This window comes from Narcine bancroftii, chromosome 4 (assembly GCF_036971445.1).
Source record: "Narcine bancroftii isolate sNarBan1 chromosome 4, sNarBan1.hap1, whole genome shotgun sequence".
Lineage (NCBI taxonomy): Eukaryota > Metazoa > Chordata > Chondrichthyes > Torpediniformes > Narcinidae > Narcine > Narcine bancroftii.
Genome location: NC_091472.1, coordinates 162,401,739 through 162,424,092, shown reverse-complemented (window position 1 = coordinate 162,424,092; position 22,354 = coordinate 162,401,739).

Genomic DNA, 22,354 nt, shown 5'->3' with positions numbered 1-22,354 from the left:
TCTGATGCTCATCTGATGCTCCTCTGATTCTCCTCTGATGCTCCTCTGATGCTACTCTGATGCTCCTCTGATGCTCCTCTGATCCACCTCTGATGCTCCTCTGATGCTCCTCTGATGCTCCTCTGATGCTCCTGTGATGCTCCTCTGATGCTCCTCTGCTGCTCCTCTGATGCTCAACTGATGCTCCTCTGATTCTCCTCTGATGCTCCTCTGATGCTCCTCTGATGCTCCTCTTATGCTCCTCTCATCCTCCTCTGATGCTCCTCTGATGCTCCTCTGATGCTCCTCTGATGCTCCTCTGATGCTCCTCTGATGCTACTCTGATGCTCCTCTGATGCTCCTCTGATGCTCCTCTGATGCTCCTCTGATGCTCCTCTGATGCTCCTCTGATGCTCCTCTGATGCTCCTCTGATCCTCCTCTGCTGCTCCTCTGATGCTCCTCTGATGCTCCTCTGATGCTCCTCTGATGATCCTGTGATGCTCCTCTGATGCTCCTGTGATCCTCCTCTGATGCTCCTCTGCTGCTCCTCTGATGCTCCTATGATGCTCCTCTGATGCTCCTCTGATGCTCCTCTGAGGCTCCTCTGATGCTCCTCTGATGCTCCTCTGATCCTCCTCTGATGCTCCTCTGATGCTCCTCTGATGCTCCTCTGATGCTCCTCTGATGCTCCTCTGATGCTCCTCTGATGCTCCTCTGATGCTCCTCTGATGCTCCTCTGATGCTCCTCTGATGCTCCTCTGATGCTCCAATGATGCTCCTCTGATGCTCCTGTGATGCTCCTCTGATGCTCCTCTGATGCTCCTGTGATGCTCCTCTGATGCTTATCTGATGCTCCTCTGCTGTTCCTCTGATGCTCCACTGATGCTCCAATGATGCTCCTCTGATGCTCCTGTGATGCTCCTCTGATGCTCCTCTGATGCTCCTGTGATGCTCATCTGATGCTCCTCGCTGTTCCTCTGATGCTCCTCTGATGCTCCTCTGATGCTCCTCTGATGCTCCTCTGAGGCTCCTCTGATGCTCCTCTGATGCTCCTCTGATGCTCCTCTGATGCTCCTCTGATGCTCCTCTGATGCTCCTCTGATGCTCCTCTGATGCTCCTCTGATGCTCCTGTGATCCTCCTCTGATGCTCCTCTGCTGCTCCTCTGATGCTCCTCTGAGGCTCATCTGATGCACCTCTGATGCTCCTCTGATCCTCCTCTGATGCTCGTCTGATGCTCCTCTGATGCTCCTCTGATTCTCCTCTGATGCTCCTCTGATTCTCCTCTGATGCTCCTCTGAGGCTCCTCTGATGCTCCTCTGATGCTCCTCTGATCCTCCTCTGATGCTCCTCTGATGCTCCTCTGATGCTCCTCTGATGCTCCTCTGATGCTCCTCTGAAGCTCCTCTGATGCTCCTCTGAAGCTCCTCTGATGCTCCTCTGATGCTCCTCTGATGCTCCTCTGATGCTCCTCTGATGCTCCTCTGATCCTCCTCTGATGCTCCTCTGATGCTCCTCTGATGCTCCTCTGATGCTCCTCTGATGCTCCTCTGATGCTCCTCTGATGCTCCTCCTATGATCCTCTGATGCTCCTGCTCCTGCTCCTGCTCCTGCTCCAGCTCATGCTCCTGCTCCTGCTCCTGCTCCTGCTCCTGCTCATCTGATGCTGCTCTGATGCTCCTGCTCCTGCTCCTGCTCCTGCTCCTGCTCCTGCTCCTGCTCCTCTGATGCTCCTCTGATGCTCCTCTGATGCTCCTCTGATGTTCCTCTGATGCTCCTCTGATGCTCCACTGATGCTCCTCTGATGCTCCTCTGATGCTCCTCTGATGCTCCTCTGATGCTCCTCTGATGCTCCTCTGTTGCTCCTCTGATGCTCCCCTGATGCTCCTCTGATGCTCCACTGATGCTCCACTGATGCTCTTCTGATGCTCCTCTGATGCTCCTCTGATGCTCCTCTGATGCTCCTCTGATGCTCCTCTGAGGCTCCTCTGAGGCTCCTCTGAGGCTCCTCTGATGCTCCTCTGATGCTCCTCTGATGCTCCTCTGATGCTCCTCTGATGCTCCTCTGATGCTCCTCTGAGGCTCCTCTGATGCTCCTCTGATGCTCCTCTGATGCTCCTCTGATGCTCCTCTGAGGCTCCTCTGATGCTCCTCTGATGCTCCTCTGATGCTCCTCTGATGCTCCTCTGATCCTCCTCTGATGCTCCTCTGATGCTCCTCTGATGCTCATCTGATGCTCCTCTGATACTCCTCTGATGCTCCTCTGAGGCTCCTCTGATGTTCCTCTGATGCTCCTCTGATGCTCCTCTGATGCTCCTCTGATGCTCCTCTGATGCTCCTGTGATCCTCCTCTGATGCTCCTGTGCTGCTCCTCTGATGCTCCTCTGATGCTCCTCTGATGCTCCTCTGAGGCTCCTCTGATGCTCCTCTGATGCTCCTCTGATGCTCCTGCTCCTGCTCCTGCTCCTGCTCCTGCTCCTGCTCCTGCTCCTGCTCCTGCTCCTGCTCCTGCTCCTGCTCCTGCTCCTGCTCCTGCTCCTGCTCCTGCTCCTGCTCCTGCTCCTGCTCCTGCTCCTGCTCCTGCTCCTGTTCCTGCTCCTGCTCCTGCTCCTGCACCTCTGATGCTCCTCTGATGCACCTCTGATGCTCCTCTGATGCTCCTCTGATACTCCTCTGATGCACCTCAGATGCTCCTCTGATGTTCCTCTGATGCTCCTCTGATGCTCCTCTGATACTCCTCTGATGCTCCTCAGATGCTCCTCCGATGCTCCTCTGATGCTCCTCTGATGCTCCTCTGATGCTCCTCTGATGCACCTCTGATGCTCCTCTGATGCACCTCTGATGCTCCTCTGATGCTCCTCTGATACTCCTCTGATGCTCCTCAGATGCTCCTCTGATGCTCCTCTGATACTCCTCTGATGCTCCTCAGATGCTCCTCTGATGCTCCTCTGATGCTCCTCTGATGCTCCTCTGATGCTCCTCTGATGCACCTCTGATGCTCCTCTGATGCTCCTCTGATACTCCTCTGATGCTCCTCAGATGCTCCTCTGATGCTCCTCTGATACTCCTCTGATGCTCCTCTGATCCTCCTCTGATGCTCCTCTGATGCTCCTCTGATGCTCCACTGATGCTCCTCTGATGCTCCTCTGATCCTCCTCTGATGCTCCTCTGATGCACCTCTGATGCTCCTCTGATGCTCCACTGATGCTCCTCTGATGCTCCTCTGATGCTCCTCTGATGCTCCTCTGATGCTCCTGCTCCTGCTCCTGCTCCTGCTCCTGCTCCTGCTCCTGCTCCTGCTCCTGCTCCTGCTCCTCTGATGCTCCTCTGATGCTCATCTGATGCTCCTCTGATGCTCCTCTGATGCTCCTCTGATCCTCCTCTGATGCTCCTCTGATGCTCCTCTGATGCTCCTCTGATGCTCCTCTGATGCTCCTCTGATGCTCCTCTGATGCTCCTCTGATCCTCCTCTGATCCTCCTCTGATGCTCCACTGATGCTCCTCTGATGCTCCTCTGATGCTCCTCTGATGCTCCTGCTCCTGCTCCTGCTCCTGCTCCTGCTCCTGCTCCTGCTCCTGCTCCTGCTCCTGCTCCTCTGATGCTCCTCTGATGCTCATCGGATGCTCCTCTGATGCTCCTCTGATGCTCCTCTGATGCTCCTCTGATCCTCCTCTGATGCTCCACTGATGCTCCTCTGATGCTCCACTGATGCTCCTCTGATGCTCCTCTGATGCTCCTCTGATGCTCCTCTGATGCTCCTCTGATGCTCCTCTGACGCTCCTCTGATGCTCCTCTGATGCTCCTCTGATGCTCCTGCTCCTGCTCCTGCTCCTCTGATGCTCCTCTGATGCTCCTCTGATACTCCTCTGATGCTCCTCAGATGCTCCTCCGATGCTCCTCTGATGCTCCTCTGATGCTCCTCTGATGCTCCTCTGATGCACCTCTGATGCTCCTCTGATGCACCTCTGATGCTCCTCTGATGCTCCTCTGATACTCCTCTGATGCTCCTCAGATGCACCTCTGATGCTCCTCTGATACTCCTCTGATGCTCCTCAGATGCTCCTCTGATGCTCCTCTGATGCTCCTCTGATGCTCCTCTGATACTCCTCTGATGCTCCTCAGATGCTCCTCTGATGCTCCTCTGATACTCCTCTGATGCTCCTCAGATGCTCCTCTGATGCTCCTCTGATGCTCCTCTGATGCTCCTCTGATGCTCCTCTGATGCTCCTCTGATGCTCCTCTGATGCTCCTCTGATCCTCCTCTGATGCTCCTCTGATGCTCCTCTGATGCTCCTCTGATGCTCCTCTGATGCTCCTCTGATGCTCCTCTGATGCTCCTCTGATCCTCCTCTGATCCTCCTCTGATGCTCCACTGATGCTCCTCTGATGCTCCTCTGATGCTCCTCTGATGCTCCTCTGATGCTCCTGCTCCTGCTCCTGCTCCTGCTCCTGCTCCTGCTCCTGCTCCTGCTCCTGCTCCTCTGATGCTCCTCTGATGCTCCTCTGATGCTCCTCTGATGCTCCTCTGATGCTCCTCTGATGCTCCTCTGATGCTCCTCTTATGCTCCTCTGATCCTCCTCTGATGCTCCACTGATGCTCCTCTGATGCTCCACTGATGCTCCTCTGATGCTCCTCTGATGCTCCTCTGATGCTCCTCTGATGCTCCTCTGATGCTCCTCTGACGCTCCTCTGATGCTCCTCTGATGCTCCTCTGATGCTCCTGCTCCTGCTCCTGCTCCTCTGATGCTCCTATGATGACCTCTGATGCTCCTGCTCCTGCTCCTGCTCCTGCTCCTGCTCCTGCTCCTCTGATGCTCCTCTGATGCTCCTCTGATCCTCCTCTGATGCTCCTCTGATGCTCCTCTGATGCTCCTCTGATGCTCCTCTGAGGCTCCTCTGATGCTCCTCTGATGCTCCTCTGATGCTCCTCTGATGCTCCTCTGATGCTCCTCTGATGCTCCTGTGATGCTCCTCTGATGCTCCACTGATGCTCCTCTGATGCTCCTGTGATGCTCCTCTGATGCTCCTCTGCTGCTCCTCTGATGCTGATCTGATTCTCCTCTGATGCTCCTCTGATGCTTCTCTGATGCTCCTCTGATGCTCCTCTGGTGCTCCTCTGATCCTCCTCTGATGCTCCTCTGATGCTCCTCTGATGCTCCTCTGAGGCTCCTCTGATGCTCCTCTGATGCTCCTCTGATGCTCCTCTGATGCTCCTCTGATGCTCCTCTGATACTCCTCTGATGCTCCTCTGATGCTCCTGTGATTCTCCTCTGATGCTCCTCTGCTGCTCCTCTGATGCTCATCTGATGCTCCTCTGATTCTCCTCTGATGCTCCTCTGATGCTACTCTGATGCTCCTCTGATGCTCCTCTGATCCACCTCTGATGCTCCTCTGATGCTCCTCTGATGCTCCTCTGATGCTCCTGTGATGCTCCTCTGATGCTCCTCTGCTGCTCCTCTGATGCTCAACTGATGCTCCTCTGATTCTCCTCTGATGCTCCTCTGATGCTCCTCTGATGCTCCTCTTATGCTCCTCTCATCCTCCTCTGATGCTCCTCTGATGCTCCTCTGATGCTCCTCTGATGCTCCTCTGATGCTCCTCTGATGCTACTCTGATGCTCCTCTGATGCTCCTCTGATGCTCCTCTGATGCTCCTCTGATGCTCCTCTGATGCTCCTCTGATGCTCCTCTGATGCTCCTCTGATCCTCCTCTGCTGCTCCTCTGATGCTCCTCTGATGCTCCTCTGATGCTCCTCTGATGATCCTGTGATGCTCCTCTGATGCTCCTGTGATCCTCCTCTGATGCTCCTCTGCTGCTCCTCTGATGCTCCTCTGATGCTCCTCTGATGCTCCTCTGATGCTCCTCTGAGGCTCCTCTGATGCTCCTCTGATGCTCCTCTGATCCTCCTCTGATGCTCCTCTGATGCTCCTCTGATGCTCCTCTGATGCTCCTCTGATGCTCCTCTGATGCTCCTCTGATGCTCCTCTGATGCTCCTCTGATGCTCCTCTGATGCTCCTCTGATGCTCCTCTGATGCTCCTCTGATGCTCCAATGATGCTCCTCTGATGCTCCTGTGATGCTCCTCTGATGCTCCTCTGATGCTCCTGTGATGCTCCTCTGATGCTCATCTGATGCTCCTCTGCTGTTCCTCTGATGCTCCACTGATGCTCCAATGATGCTCCTCTGATGCTCCTGTGATGCTCCTCTGATGCTCCTCTGATGCTCCTGTGAGGCTCCTCTGATGCTCATCTGATGCTCCTCGCTGTTCCTCTGATGCTCCTCTGATGCTCCTCTGAGGCTCCTCTGATGCTCCTCTGATGCTCCTCTGATGCTCCTCTGATGCTCCTCTGATGCTCCTCTGATGCTCCTCTGATGCTCCTCTGATGCTCCTGTGATCCTCCTCTGATGCTCCTCTGCTGCTCCTCTGATGCTCCTCTGAGGCTCATGTGATGCACCTCTGATGCTCCTCTGATCCTCCTCTGATGCTCGTCTGATGCTCCTCTGATGCTCCTCTGATTCTCCTCTGATGCTCCTCTGATTCTCCTCTGATGCTCCTCTGAGGCTCCTCTGATGCTCCTCTGATGCTCCTCTGATCCTCCTCTGATGCTCCTCTGATGCTCCTCTGATGCTCATCTGATGCTCCTCTGATGCTCCTCTGAAGCTCCTCTGATGCTCCTCTGAAGCTCCTCTGATGCTCCTCTGATGCTCCTCTGATGCTCCTCTGATGCTCCTCTGATGCTCCTCTGATCCTCCTCTGATGCTCCTCTGATGCTCCTCTGATGCTCCTCTGATGCTCCTCTGATGCTCCTCTGATGCTCCTCTGATGCTCCTCCTATGATCCTCTGATGCTCCTGCTCCTGCTCCTGCTCCTGCTCCAGCTCATGCTCCTGCTCCTGCTCCTGCTCCTGCTCCTGCTCATCTGATGCTGCTCTGATGCTCCTGCTCCTGCTCCTGCTCCTGCTCCTGCTCCTGCTCCTGCTCCTCTGATGCTCCTCTGATGCTCCTCTGATGCTCCTCTGATGTTCCTCTGATGCTCCTCTGATGCTCCACTGATGCTCCTCTGATGCTCCTCTGATGCTCCTCTGATGCTCCTCTGATGCTCCTCTGATGCTCCTCTGTTGCTCCTCTGATGCTCCCCTGATGCTCCTCTGATGCTCCACTGATGCTCCACTGATGCTCTTCTGATGCTCCTCTGATGCTCCTCTGATGCTCCTCTGATGCTCCTCTGATGCTCCTCTGAGGCTCCTCTGAGGCTCCTCTGAGGCTCCTCTGAGGCTCCTCTGATGCTCCTCTGATGCTCCTCTGATGCTCCTCTGATGCTCCTCTGATGCTCCTCTGAGGCTCCTCTGATGCTCCTCTGATGCTCCTCTGATGCTCCTCTGATGCTCCTCTGAGGCTCCTCTGATGCTCCTCTGATGCTCCTCTGATGCTCCTCTGATGCTCCTCTGATCCTCCTCTGATGCTCCTCTGATGCTCCTCTGATGCTCATCTGATGCTCCTCTGATACTCCTCTGATGCTCCTCTGAGGCTCCTCTGATGTTCCTCTGATGCTCCTCTGATGCTCCTCTGATGCTCCTCTGATGCTCCTCTGATGCTCCTGTGATCCTCCTCTGATGCTCCTGTGCTGCTCCTCTGATGCTCCTCTGATGCTCCTCTGATGCTCCTCTGAGGCTCCTCTGATGCTCCTCTGATGCTCCTCTGATGCTCCTGCTCCTGCTCCTGCTCCTGCTCCTGCTCCTGCTCCTGCTCCTGCTCCTGCTCCTGCTCCTGCTCCTGCTCCTGCTCCTGCTCCTGCTCCTGCTCCTGCTCCTGCTCCTGCTCCTGCTCCTGCTCCTGCTCCTGTTCCTGCTCCTGCTCCTGCTCCTGCACCTCTGATGCTCCTCTGATGCACCTCTGATGCTCCTCTGATGCTCCTCTGATACTCCTCTGATGCACCTCAGATGCTCCTCTGATGTTCCTCTGATGCTCCTCTGATGCTCCTCTGATACTCCTCTGATGCTCCTCAGATGCTCCTCCGATGCTCCTCTGATGCTCCTCTGATGCTCCTCTGATGCTCCTCTGATGCACCTCTGATGCTCCTCTGATGCACCTCTGATGCTCCTCTGATGCTCCTCTGATACTCCTCTGATGCTCCTCAGATGCTCCTCTGATGCTCCTCTGATACTCCTCTGATGCTCCTCAGATGCTCCTCTGATGCTCCTCTGATGCTCCTCTGATGCTCCTCTGATGCTCCTCTGATGCACCTCTGATGCTCCTCTGATGCTCCTCTGATACTCCTCTGATGCTCCTCAGATGCTCCTCTGATGCTCCTCTGATACTCCTCTGATGCTCCTCTGATCCTCCTCTGATGCTCCTCTGATGCTCCTCTGATGCTCCTCTGATGCTCCTCTGATGCTCCTCTGATGCTCCTCTGATGCTCCTCTGATCCTCCTCTGATCCTCCTCTGATGCTCCAGTGATGCTCCTCTGATGCTCCTCTGATGCTCCTCTGATGCTCCTCTGATGCTCCTGCTCCTGCTCCTGCTCCTGCTCCTGCTCCTGCTCCTGCTCCTGCTCCTGCTCCTGCTCCTCTGATGCTCCTCTGATGCTCCTCTGATGCTCCTCTGATGCTCCTCTGATGCTCCTCTGATGCTCCTCTGATGCTCCTCTGATGCTCCTCTGATACTCCTCTGATGCTCCTCAGATGCTCCTCCGATGCTCCTCTGATGCTCCTCTGATGCTCCTCTGATGCTCCTCTGATGCACCTCTGATGCTCCTCTGATGCACCTCTGATGCTCCTCTGATGCTCCTCTGATACTCCTCTGATGCTCCTCAGATGCTCCTCTGATGCTCCTCTGATACTCCTCTGATGCTCCTCAGATGCTCCTCTGATGCTCCTCTGATGCTCCTCTGATGCTCCTCTGATGCTCCTCTGATGCTCCTCTGATCCTCCTCTGATGCTCCTCTGATGCTCCTCTGATGCTCCTCTGATGCTCCTCTGATGCTCCTCTGATGCTCCTCTGATGCTCCTCTGATACTCCTCTGATGCTCCTCAGATGCTCCTCTGATGCTCCTCTGATGCTCCTCTGATGCTCCTCTGATGCTCCTCTGATGCTCCTCTGATGCTCCTCTGATCCTCCTCTGATCCTCCTCTGATGCTCCTCTGATGCTCCTCTGATGCTCCTCTGATGCTCCTCTGATGCTCCTGCTCCTGCTCCTGCTCCTGCTCCTGCTCCTGCTCCTGCTCCTGCTCCTGCTCCTGCTCCTGCTCCTGCTCCTGCTCCTGCTCCTGCTCCTGCTCCTGCTCCTGCTCCTGCTCCTGCTCCTGTTCCTGCTCCTGCTCCTGCACCTCTGATGCTCCTCTGATGCACCTCTGATGCTCCTCTGATGCTCCTCTGATACTCCTCTGATGCTCCTCAGATGCTCCTCTGATGCTCCTCTGATGCTCCTCTGATCCTCCTCTGATGCTCTTCTGATGCTCCTCTGATGCTCCTCTGATGCTCCTCTGATGCTCCTCTGATGCTCCTCTGATCCTCCTCTGATGCTCCTCTGATGCTCCTCTGATGCTCCTCTGATGCTCCTCTGATGCTCCTCTGATGCTCCTCTGATGCTCCTCTGATCCTCCTCTGATCCTCCTCTGATGCTCCTCTGATGCTCCTCTGATGCTCCTCTGATGCTCCTGTGATGCTCCTCTGATGCTCCACTGATGCTCCTCTGATGCTCCTGTGATGCTCCTCTGATGCTCCTCTGAGGCTCCTCTGATGCTCCTCTGATGCTCCTCTGATGCTCCTCTGATGCTCCTCTGATGCTCCTCTGATGCTCCTGTGATGCTCCTCTGATGCTCCACTGATGCTCCTCTGATGCTCCTGTGATGCTCCTCTGATGCTCCTCTGCTGCTCCTCTGATGCTGATCTGATTCTCCTCTGATGCTCCTCTGATGCTTCTCTGATGCTCCTCTGATGCTCCTCTGGTGCTCCTCTGATCCTCCTCTGATGCTCCTCTGATGCTCCTCTGATGCTCCTCTGAGGCTCCTCTGATGCTCCTCTGATGCTCCTCTGATGCTCCTCTGATGCTCCTCTGATGCTCCTCTGATACTCCTCTGATGCTCCTCTGATGCTCCTGTGATTCTCCTCTGATGCTCCTCTGCTGCTCCTCTGATGCTCATCTGATGCTCCTCTGATTCTCCTCTGATGCTCCTCTGATGCTACTCTGATGCTCCTCTGATGCTCCTCTGATCCACCTCTGATGCTCCTCTGATGCTCCTCTGATGCTCCTCTGATGCTCCTGTGATGCTCCTCTGATGCTCCTCTGCTGCTCCTCTGATGCTCAACTGATGCTCCTCTGATTCTCCTCTGATGCTCCTCTGATGCTCCTCTGATGCTCCTCTTATGCTCCTCTCATCCTCCTCTGATGCTCCTCTGATGCTCCTCTGATGCTCCTCTGATGCTCCTCTGATGCTCCTCTGATGCTACTCTGATGCTCCTCTGATGCTCCTCTGATGCTCCTCTGATGCTCCTCTGATGCTCCTCTGATGCTCCTCTGATGCTCCTCTGATGCTCCTCTGATCCTCCTCTGCTGCTCCTCTGATGCTCCTCTGATGCTCCTCTGATGCTCCTCTGATGATCCTGTGATGCTCCTCTGATGCTCCTGTGATCCTCCTCTGATGCTCCTCTGCTGCTCCTCTGATGCTCCTCTGATGCTCCTCTGATGCTCCTCTGATGCTCCTCTGAGGCTCCTCTGATGCTCCTCTGATGCTCCTCTGATCCTCCTCTGATGCTCCTCTGATGCTCCTCTGATGCTCCTCTGATGCTCCTCTGATGCTCCTCTGATGCTCCTCTGATGCTCCTCTGATGCTCCTCTGATGCTCCTCTGATGCTCCTCTGATGCTCCTCTGATGCTCCTCTGATGCTCCAATGATGCTCCTCTGATGCTCCTGTGATGCTCCTCTGATGCTCCTCTGATGCTCCTGTGATGCTCCTCTGATGCTCATCTGATGCTCCTCTGCTGTTCCTCTGATGCTCCACTGATGCTCCAATGATGCTCCTCTGATGCTCCTGTGATGCTCCTCTGATGCTCCTCTGATGCTCCTGTGATGCTCCTCTGATGCTCATCTGATGCTCCTCGCTGTTCCTCTGATGCTCCTCTGATGCTCCTCTGAGGCTCCTCTGATGCTCCTCTGATGCTCCTCTGATGCTCCTCTGATGCTCCTCTGATGCTCCTCTGATGCTCCTCTGATGCTCCTCTGATGCTCCTGTGATCCTCCTCTGATGCTCCTCTGCTGCTCCTCTGATGCTCCTCTGAGGCTCATGTGATGCACCTCTGATGCTCCTCTGATCCTCCTCTGATGCTCGTCTGATGCTCCTCTGATGCTCCTCTGATTCTCCTCTGATGCTCCTCTGATTCTCCTCTGATGCTCCTCTGAGGCTCCTCTGATGCTCCTCTGATGCTCCTCTGATCCTCCTCTGATGCTCCTCTGATGCTCCTCTGATGCTCATCTGATGCTCCTCTGATGCTCCTCTGAAGCTCCTCTGATGCTCCTCTGAAGCTCCTCTGATGCTCCTCTGATGCTCCTCTGATGCTCCTCTGATGCTCCTCTGATGCTCCTCTGATCCTCCTCTGATGCTCCTCTGATGCTCCTCTGATGCTCCTCTGATGCTCCTCTGATGCTCCTCTGATGCTCCTCTGATGCTCCTCCTATGATCCTCTGATGCTCCTGCTCCTGCTCCTGCTCCTGCTCCTGCTCCTGCTCCTGCTCATCTGATGCTGCTCTGATGCTCCTGCTCCTGCTCCTGCTCCTGCTCCTGCTCCTGCTCCTGCTCCTCTGATGCTCCTCTGATGCTCCTCTGATGCTCCTCTGATGTTCCTCTGATGCTCCTCTGATGCTCCACTGATGCTCCTCTGATGCTCCTCTGATGCTCCTCTGATGCTCCTCTGATGCTCCTCTGATGCTCCTCTGTTGCTCCTCTGATGCTCCCCTGATGCTCCTCTGATGCTCCACTGATGCTCCACTGATGCTCTTCTGATGCTCCTCTGATGCTCCTCTGATGCTCCTCTGATGCTCCTCTGATGCTCCTCTGAGGCTCCTCTGAGGCTCCTCTGAGGCTCCTCTGATGCTCCTCTGATGCTCCTCTGATGCTCCTCTGATGCTCCTCTGATGCTCCTCTGATGCTCCTCTGAGGCTCCTCTGATGCTCCTCTGATGCTCCTCTGATGCTCCTCTGATGCTCCTCTGAGGCTCCTCTGATGCTCCTCTGATGCTCCTCTGATGCTCCTCTGATGCTCCTCTGATCCTCCTCTGATGCTCCTCTGATGCTCCTCTGATGCTCATCTGATGCTCCTCTGATACTCCTCTGATGCTCCTCTGAGGCTCCTCTGATGTTCCTCTGATGCTCCTCTGATGCTCCTCTGATGCTCCTCTGATGCTCCTCTGATGCTCCTGTGATCCTCCTCTGATGCTCCTGTGCTGCTCCTCTGATGCTCCTCTGATGCTCCTCTGATGCTCCTCTGAGGCTCCTCTGATGCTCCTCTGATGCTCCTCTGATGCTCCTGCTCCTGCTCCTGCTCCTGCTCCTGCTCCTGCTCCTGCTCCTGCTCCTGCTCCTGCTCCTGCTCCTGCTCCTGCTCCTGCTCCTGCTCCTGCTCCTGCTCCTGCTCCTGCTCCTGCTCCTGCTCCTGCTCCTGTTCCTGCTCCTGCTCCTGCTCCTGCACCTCTGATGCTCCTCTGATGCACCTCTGATGCTCCTCTGATGCTCCTCTGATACTCCTCTGATGCACCTCAGATGCTCCTCTGATGTTCCTCTGATGCTCCTCTGATGCTCCTCTGATACTCCTCTGATGCTCCTCAGATGCTCCTCCGATGCTCCTCTGATGCTCCTCTGATGCTCCTCTGATGCTCCTCTGATGCACCTCTGATGCTCCTCTGATGCACCTCTGATGCTCCTCTGATGCTCCTCTGATACTCCTCTGATGCTCCTCAGATGCTCCTCTGATGCTCCTCTGATACTCCTCTGATGCTCCTCAGATGCTCCTCTGATGCTCCTCTGATGCTCCTCTGATGCTCCTCTGATGCTCCTCTGATGCACCTCTGATGCTCCTCTGATGCTCCTCTGATACTCCTCTGATGCTCCTCAGATGCTCCTCTGATGCTCCTCTGATACTCCTCTGATGCTCCTCTGATCCTCCTCTGATGCTCCTCTGATGCTCCTCTGATGCTCCTCTGATGCTCCTCTGATGCTCCTCTGATGCTCCTCTGATGCTCCTCTGATCCTCCTCTGATCCTCCTCTGATGCTCCACTGATGCTCCTCTGATGCTCCTCTGATGCTCCTCTGATGCTCCTCTGATGCTCCTGCTCCTGCTCCTGCTCCTGCTCCTGCTCCTGCTCCTGCTCCTGCTCCTGCTCCTGCTCCTCTGATGCTCCTCTGATGCTCCTCTGATGCTCCTCTGATGCTCCTCTGATGCTCCTCTGATGCTCCTCTGATGCTCCTCTGATGCTCCTCTGATACTCCTCTGATGCTCCTCAGATGCTCCTCCGATGCTCCTCTGATGCTCCTCTGATGCTCCTCTGATGCTCCTCTGATGCACCTCTGATGCTCCTCTGATGCACCTCTGATGCTCCTCTGATGCTCCTCTGATACTCCTCTGATGCTCCTCAGATGCTCCTCTGATGCTCCTCTGATACTCCTCTGATGCTCCTCAGATGCTCCTCTGATGCTCCTCTGATGCTCCTCTGATGCTCCTCTGATGCTCCTCTGATGCTCCTCTGATCCTCCTCTGATGCTCCTCTGATGCTCCTCTGATGCTCCTCTGATGCTCCTCTGATGCTCCTCTGATGCTCCTCTGATGCTCCTCTGATACTCCTCTGATGCTCCTCAGATGCTCCTCTGATGCTCCTCTGATGCTCCTCTGATGCTCCTCTGATGCTCCTCTGATGCTCCTCTGATGCTCCTCTGATCCTCCTCTGATCCTCCTCTGATGCTCCTCTGATGCTCCTCTGATGCTCCTCTGATGCTCCTCTGATGCTCCTGCTCCTGCTCCTGCTCCTGCTCCTGCTCCTGCTCCTGCTCCTGCTCCTGCTCCTGCTCCTGCTCCTGCTCCTGCTCCTGCTCCTGCTCCTGCTCCTGCTCCTGCTCCTGCTCCTGCTCCTGCTCCTGTTCCTGCTCCTGCTCCTGCACCTCTGATGCTCCTCTGATGCACCTCTGATGCTCCTCTGATGCTCCTCTGATACTCCTCTGATGCTCCTCAGATGCTCCTCTGATGCTCCTCTGATGCTCCTCTGATCCTCCTCTGATGCTCTTCTGATGCTCCTCTGATGCTCCTCTGATGCTCCTCTGATGCTCCTCTGATGCTCCTCTGATCCTCCTCTGATGCTCCTCTGATGCTCCTCTGATGCTCCTCTGATGCTCCTCTGATGCTCCTCTGATGCTCCTCTGATGCTCCTCTGATCCTCCTCTGATCCTCCTCTGATGCTCCACTGATGCTCCTCTGATGCTCCTCTGATGCTCCTCTGATGCTCCTGCTCCTGCTCCTGCTCCTGCTCCTGCTCCTGCTCCTGCTCCTGCTCCTGCTCCTGCTCCTCTGATGCTCCTCTGATGCTCATCGGATGCTCCTCTGATGCTCCTCTGATGCTCCTCTGATGCTCCTCTGATCCTCCTCTGATGCTCCACTGATGCTCCTCTGATACTCCACTGATGCTCCTCTGATGCTCCTCTGATGCTCCTCTGATGCTCCTCTGATGCTCCTCTGATGCTCCTCTGACGCTCCTCTGATGCTCCTCTGATGCTCCTCTGATGCTCCTGCTCCTGCTCCTGCTCCTCTGATGCTCCTCTAATGCTCCTCTGATACTCCTCTGATGCTCCTCAGATGCTCCTCCGATGCTCCTCTGATGCTCCTCTGATGCTCCTCTGATGCTCCTCTGATGCACCTCTGATGCTCCTCTGATGCACCTCTGATGCTCCTCTGATGCTCCTCTGATACTCCTCTGATGCTCCTCAGATGCACCTCTGATGCTCCTCTGATACTCCTCTGATGCTCCTCAGATGCTCCTCTGATGCTCCTCTGATGCTCCTCTGATGCTCCTCTGATACTCCTCTGATGCTCCTCAGATGCTCCTCTGATGCTCCTCTGATACTCCTCTGATGCTCCTCAGATGCTCCTCTGATGCTCCTCTGATGCTCCTCTGATGCTCCTCTGATGCTCCTCTGATGCTCCTCTGATGCTCCTCTGATCCTCCTCTGATGCTCCTCTGATGCTCCTCTGATGCTCCTCTGATGCTCCTCTGATGCTCCTCTGATGCTCCTCTGATGCTCCTCTGATCCTCCTCTGATCCTCCTCTGATGCTCCACTGATGCTCCTCTGATGCTCCTCTGATGCTCCTCTGATGCTCCTCTGATGCTCCTGCTCCTGCTCCTGCTCCTGCTCCTGCTCCTGCTCCTGCTCCTGCTCCTGCTCCTCTGATGCTCCTCTGATGCTCCTCTGATGCTCCTCTGATGCTCCTCTGATGCTCCTCTGATGCTCCTCTGATGCTCCTCTTATGCTCCTCTGATCCTCCACTGATGCTCCTCTGATGCTCCACTGATGCTCCTCTGATGCTCCTCTGATGCTCCTCTGATGCTCCTCTGATGCTCCTCTGATGCTCCTCTGACGCTCCTCTGATGCTCCTCTGATGCTCCTCTGATGCTCCTGCTCCTGCTCCTGCTCCTCTGATGCTCCTATGATGACCTCTGATGCTCCTGCTCCTGCTCCTGCTCCTGCTCCTGCTCCTGCTCCTCTGATGCTCCTCTGATGCTCCTCTGATCCTCCTCTGATGCTCCTCTGATGCTCCTCTGATGCTCCTCTGATGCTCCTCTGAGGCTCCTCTGATGCTCCTCTGATGCTCCTCTGATGCTCCTCTGATGCTCCTCTGATGCTCCTCTGATGCTCCTGTGATGCTCCTCTGATGCTCCACTGATGCTCCTCTGATGCTCCTGTGATGCTCCTCTGATGCTCCTCTGCTGCTCCTCTGATGCTGATCTGATTCTCCTCTGATGCTCCTCTGATGCTTCTCTGATGCTCCTCTGATGCTCCTCTGGTGCTCCTCTGATCCTCCTCTGATGCTCCTCTGATGCTCCTCTGATGCTCCTCTGAGGCTCCTCTGATGCTCCTCTGATGCTCCTCTGATGCTCCTCTGATGCTCCTCTGATGCTCCTCTGATACTCCTCTGATGCTCCTCTGATGCTCCTGTGATTCTCCTCTGATGCTCCTCTGCTGCTCCTCTGATGCTCATCTGATGCTCCTCTGATTCTCCTCTGATGCTCCTCTGATGCTACTCTGATGCTCCTCTGATGCTCCTCTGATCCACCTCTGATGCTCCTCTGATGTACCTCTGATGCTCCTCTGATGCTCCTGTGATGCTCCTCTGATGCTCCTCTGCTGCTCCTCTGATGCTCAACTGATGCTCCTCTGATTCTCCTCTGATGCTCCTCTGATGCTCCTCTGATGCTCCTCTTATGCTCCTCTCATCCTCCTCTGATGCTCCTCTGATGCTCCTCTGATGCTCCTCTGATGCTCCTCTGATGCTCCTCTGATGCTACTCTGATGCTCCTCTGATGCTCCTCTGATGCTCCTCTGATGCTCCTCTGATGCTCCTCTGATGCTCCTCTGATGCTCCTCTGATGCTCCTCTGATCCTCCTCTGCTGCTCCTCTGATGCTCCTCTGATGCTCCTCTGATGCTCCTCTGATGATCCTGTGATGCTCCTCTGATGCTCCTGTGATCCTCCTCTGATGCTCCTCTGCTGCTCCTCTGATGCTCCTCTGATGCTCCTCTGATGCTCCTCTGATGCTCCTCTGAGGCTCCTCTGATGCTCCTCTGATGCTCCTCTGATCCTCCTCTGATGCTCCTCTGATGCTCCTCTGATGCTCCTCTGATGCTCCTCTGATGCTCCTCTGATGCTCCTCTGATGCTCCTCTGATGCTCCTCTGATGCTCCTCTGATGCTCCTCTGATGCTCCAATGATGCTCCTCTGATGCTCCTGTGATGCTCCTCTGATGCTCCTCTGATGCTCCTGTGATGCTCCTCTGATGCTCATCTGATGCTCCTCTGCTGTTCCTCTGATGCTCCACTGATGCTCCAATGATGCTCCTCTGATGCTCCTGTGATGCTCCTCTGATGCTCCTCTGATGCTCCTGTGATGCTCCTCTGATGCTCATCTGATGCTCCTCGCTGTTCCTCTGATGCTCCTCTGATGCTCCTCTGATGCTCCTCTGATGCTCCTCTGAGGCTCCTCTGATGCTCCTCTGATGCTCCTCTGATGCTCCTCTGATGCTCCTCTGATGCTCCTCTGATGCTCCTCTGATGCTCCTCTGATGCTCCTCTGATGCTCCTCTGATGCTCCTGTGATCCTCCTCTGATGCTCCTCTGCTGCTCCTCTGATGCTCCTCTGAGGCTCATCTGATGCACCTCTGATGCTCCTCTGATCCTCCTCTGATGCTCGTCTGATGCTCCTCTGATGCTCCTCTGATTCTCCTCTGATGCTCCTCTGATTCTCCTCTGATGCTCCTCTGAGGCTCCTCTGATGCTCCTCTGATGCTCCTCTGATCCTCCTCTGAAGCTCCTCTGATGCTCTTCTGAAGCTCCTCTGATGCTCCTCTGATGCTCCTCTGATGCTCCTCTGATGCTCCTCTGATGCTCCTCTGATCCTCCTCTGATGCTCCTCTGATGCTCCTCTGATGCTCCTCTGATGCTCCTCTGATGCTCCTCTGATGCTCCTCTGATGCTCCTCCTATGATCCTCTGATGCTCCTGCTCCTGCTCCTGCTCCTGCTCCAGCTCATGCTCCTGCTCCTGCTCCTGCTCCTGCTCCTGCTCATCTGATGCTGCTCTGATGCTCCTGCTCCTGCTCCTGCTCCTGCTCCTGCTCCTGCTCCTGCTCCTCTGATGCTCCTCTGATGCTCCTCTGATGCTCCTCTGATGTTCCTCTGATGCTCCTCTGATGCTCCACTGATGCTCCTCTGATGCTCCTCTGATGCTCCTCTGATGCTCCTCTGATGCTCCTCTGATGCTCCTCTGTTGCTCCTCTGATGCTCCCCTGATGCTCCTCTGATGCTCCACTGATGCTCCACTGATGCTCTTCTGATGCTCCTCTGATGCTCCTCTGATGCTCCTCTGATGCTCCTCTGATGCTCCTCTGAGGCTCCTCTGAGGCTCCTCTGAGGCTCCTCTGATGCTCCTCTGATGCTCCTCTGATGCTCCTCTGATGCTCCTCTGATGCTCCTCTGATGCTCCTCTGAGGCTCCTCTGATGCTCCTCTGATGCTCCTCTGATGCTCCTCTGATGCTCCTCTGAGGCTCCTCTGATGCTCCTCTGATGCTCCTCTGATGCTCCTCTGATGCTCCTCTGATCCTCCTCTGATGCTCCTCTGATGCTCCTCTGATGCTCATCTGATGCTCCTCTGATACTCCTCTGATGCTCCTCTGAGGCTCCTCTGATGTTCCTCTGATGCTCCTCTGATGCTCCTCTGATGCTCCTCTGATGCTCCTCTGATGCTCCTGTGATCCTCCTCTGATGCTCCTGTGCTGCTCCTCTGATGCTCCTCTGATGCTCCTCTGATGCTCCTCTGAGGCTCCTCTGATGCTCCTCTGATGCTCCTCTGATGCTCCTGCTCCTGCTCCTGCTCCTGCTCCTGCTCCTGCTCCTGCTCCTGCTCCTGCTCCTGCTCCTGCTCCTGCTCCTGCTCCTGCTCCTGCTCCTGCTCCTGCTCCTGCTCCTGCTCCTGCTCCTGCTCCTGCTCCTGTTCCTGCTCCTGCTCCTGCTCCTGCACCTCTGATGCTCCTCTGATGCACCTCTGATGCTCCTCTGATGCTCCTCTGATACTCCTCTGATGCACCTCAGATGCTCCTCTGATGTTCCTCTGATGCTCCTCTGATGCTCCTCTGATACTCCTCTGATGCTCCTCAGATGCTCCTCCGATGCTCCTCTGATGCTCCTCTGATGCTCCTCTGATGCTCCTCTGATGCACCTCTGATGCTCCTCTGATGCACCTCTGATGCTCCTCTGATGCTCCTCTGATACTCCTCTGATGCTCCTCAGATGCTCCTCTGATGCTCCTCTGATACTCCTCTGATGCTCCTCAGATGCTCCTCTGATGCTCCTCTGATGCTCCTCTGATGCTCCTCTGATGCTCCTCTGATGCACCTCTGATGCTCCTCTGATGCTCCTCTGATACTCCTCTGATGCTCCTCAGATGCTCCTCTGATGCTCCTCTGATACTCCTCTGATGCTCCTCTGATCCTCCTCTGATGCTCCTCTGATGCTCCTCTGATGCTCCTCTGATGCTCCTCTGATGCTCCTCTGATGCTCCTCTGATGCTCCTCTGATCCTCCTCTGATCCTCCTCTGATGCTCCACTGATGCTCCTCTGATGCTCCTCTGATGCTCCTCTGATGCTCCTCTGATGCTCCTGCTCCTGCTCCTGCTCCTGCTCCTGCTCCTGCTCCTGCTCCTGCTCCTGCTCCTCTGATGCTCCTCTGATGCTCCTCTGATGCTCCTCTGATGCTCCTCTGATGCTCCTCTGATGCTCCTCTGATGCTCCTCTGATGCTCCTCTGATACTCCTCTGATGCTCCTCAGATGCTCCTCCGATGCTCCTCTGATGCTCCTCTGATGCTCCTCTGATGCTCCTCTGATGCACCTCTGATGCTCCTCTGATGCACCTCTGATGCTCCTCTGATGCTCCTCTGATACTCCTCTGATGCTCCTCAGATGCTCCTCTGATGCTCCTCTGATACTCCTCTGATGCTCCTCAGATGCTCCTCTGATGCTCCTCTGATGCTCCTCTGATGCTCCTCTGATGCTCCTCTGATGCTCCTCTGATCCTCCTCTGATGCTCCTCTGATGCTCCTCTGATGCTCCTCTGATGCTCCTCTGATGCTCCTCTGATGCTCCTCTGATGCTCCTCTGATACTCCTCTGATGCTCCTCAGATGCTCCTCTGATGCTCCTCTGATGCTCCTCTGATGCTCCTCTGATGCTCCTCTGATGCTCCTCTGATGCTCCTCTGATGCTCCTCTGATCCTCCTCTGATCCTCCTCTGATGCTCCACTGATGCTCCTCTGATGCTCCTCTGATGCTCCTCTGATGCTCCTCTGATGCTCCTGCTCCTGCTCCTGCTCCTGCTCATGCTCCTGCTCCTGCTCCTGCTCCTGCTCCTGCTCCTGCTCCTGCTCCTGCTCCTGCTCCTGCTCCTGCTCCTGCTCCTGCTCCTGCTCCTGCTCCTGCTCCTGTTCCTGCTCCTGCTCCTGCACCTCTGATGCTCCTCTGATGCACCTCTGATGCTCCTCTGATGCTCCTCTGATGCTCCTCTGATGCTCCTCCGATGCTCCTCTGATACTCCTCTGATGCTCCTCAGATGCTCCTCCGATGCTCCTCTGATGCTCCTCTGATGCTCCTCTGATGCTCCTCTGATGCACCTCTGATGCTCCTCTGATGCTCCTCTGATGCTCCTCTGATACTCCTCTGATGCTCCTCAGATGCTCCTCTGATGCTCCTCTGATACTCCTCTGATGCTCCTCAGATGCTCCTATGATGCTCCTCTGATGCTCCTCTGATGCTCCTCTGATGCTCCTCTGATCCTCCTCTGATGCTCTTCTGATGCTCCTCTGATGCTCCTCTGATGCTCCTCTGATGCTCCTCTGATGCTCCTCTGATCCTCCTCTGATGCTCCTCTGATGCTCCTCTGATGCTCCTCTGATGCTCCTCTGATGCTCCTCTGATGCTCCTCTGATGCTCCTCTGATCCTCCTCTGATCCTCCTCTGATGCTCCACTGATGCTCCTCTGATGCTCCTCTGATGCTCCTCTGATGCTCCTGCTCCTGCTCCTGCTCCTGCTCCTGCTCCTGCTCCTGCTCCTGCTCCTGCTCCTGCTCCTCTGATGCTCCTCTGATGCTCATCGGATGCTCCTCTGATGCTCCTCTGATGCTCCTCTGATGCTCCTCTGATCCTCCTCTGATGCTCCACTGATGCTCCTCTGATGCTCCACTGATGCTCCTCTGATGCTCCTCTGATGCTCCTCTGATGCTCCTCTGATGCTCCTCTGATGCTCCTCTGACGCTCCTCTGATGCTCCTCTGATGCTCCTCTGATGCTCCTGCTCCTGCTCCTGCTCCTCTGATGCTCCTCTGATGCTCCTCTGATACTCCTCTGATGCTCCTCAGATGCTCCTCCGATGCTCCTCTGATGCTCCTCTGATGCTCCTCTGATGCTCCTCTGATGCACCTCTGCTGCTCCTCTGATGCACCTCTGATGCTCCTCTGATGCTCCTCTGATACTCCTCTGATGCTCCTCAGATGCACCTCTGATGCTCCTCTGATACTCCTCTGATGCTCCTCAGATGCTCCTCTGATGCTCCTCTGATGCTCCTCTGATGCTCCTCTGATACTCCTCTGATGCTCCTCAGATGCTCCTCTGATGCTCCTCTGATACTCCTCTGATGCTCCTCAGATGCTCCTCTGATGCTCCTCTGATGCTCCTCTGATGCTCCTCTGATGCTCCTCTGATGCTCCTCTGATGCTCCTCTGATCCTCCTCTGATGCTCCTCTGATGCTCCTCTGATGCTCCTCTGATGCTCCTCTGATGCTCCTCTGATGCTCCTCTGATGCTCCTCTGATCCTCCTCTGATCCTCCTCTGATGCTCCACTGATGCTCCTCTGATGCTCCTCTGATGCTCCTCTGATGCTCCTCTGATGCTCCTGCTCCTGCTCCTGCTCCTGCTCCTGCTCCTGCTCCTGCTCCTGCTCCTGCTCCTGCTCCTCTGATGCTCCTCTGATGCTCCTCTGATGCTCCTCTGATGCTCCTCTGATGCTCCTCTGATGCTCCTCTGATGCTCCTCTTATGCTCCTCTGATCCTCCTCTGATGCTCCACTGATGCTCCTCTGATGCTCCACTGATGCTCCTCTGATGCTCCTCTGATGCTCCTCTGATGCTCCTCTGATGCTCCTCTGATGCTCCTCTGACGCTCCTCTGATGCTCCTCTGATGCTCCTCTGATGCTCCTGCTCCTGCTCCTGCTCCTCTGATGCTCCTCTGATGACCTCTGATGCTCCTGCTCCTGCTCCTGCTCCTGCTCCTGCTCCTGCTCCTCTGATGCTCCTCTGATGCTCCTCTGATCCTCCTCTGATGCTCCTCTGATGCTCCTCTGATGCTCCTCTGATGCTCCTCTGAGGCTCCTCTGATGCTCCTCTGATGCTCCTCTGATGCTCCTCTGATGCTCCTCTGATGCTCCTCTGATGCTCCTGTGATGCTCCTCTGATGCTCCACTGATGCTCCTCTGATGCTCCTGTGATGCTCCTCTGATGCTCCTCTGCTGCTCCTCTGATGCTGATCTGATTCTCCTCTGATGCTCCTCTGATACTTCTCTGATGCTCCTCTG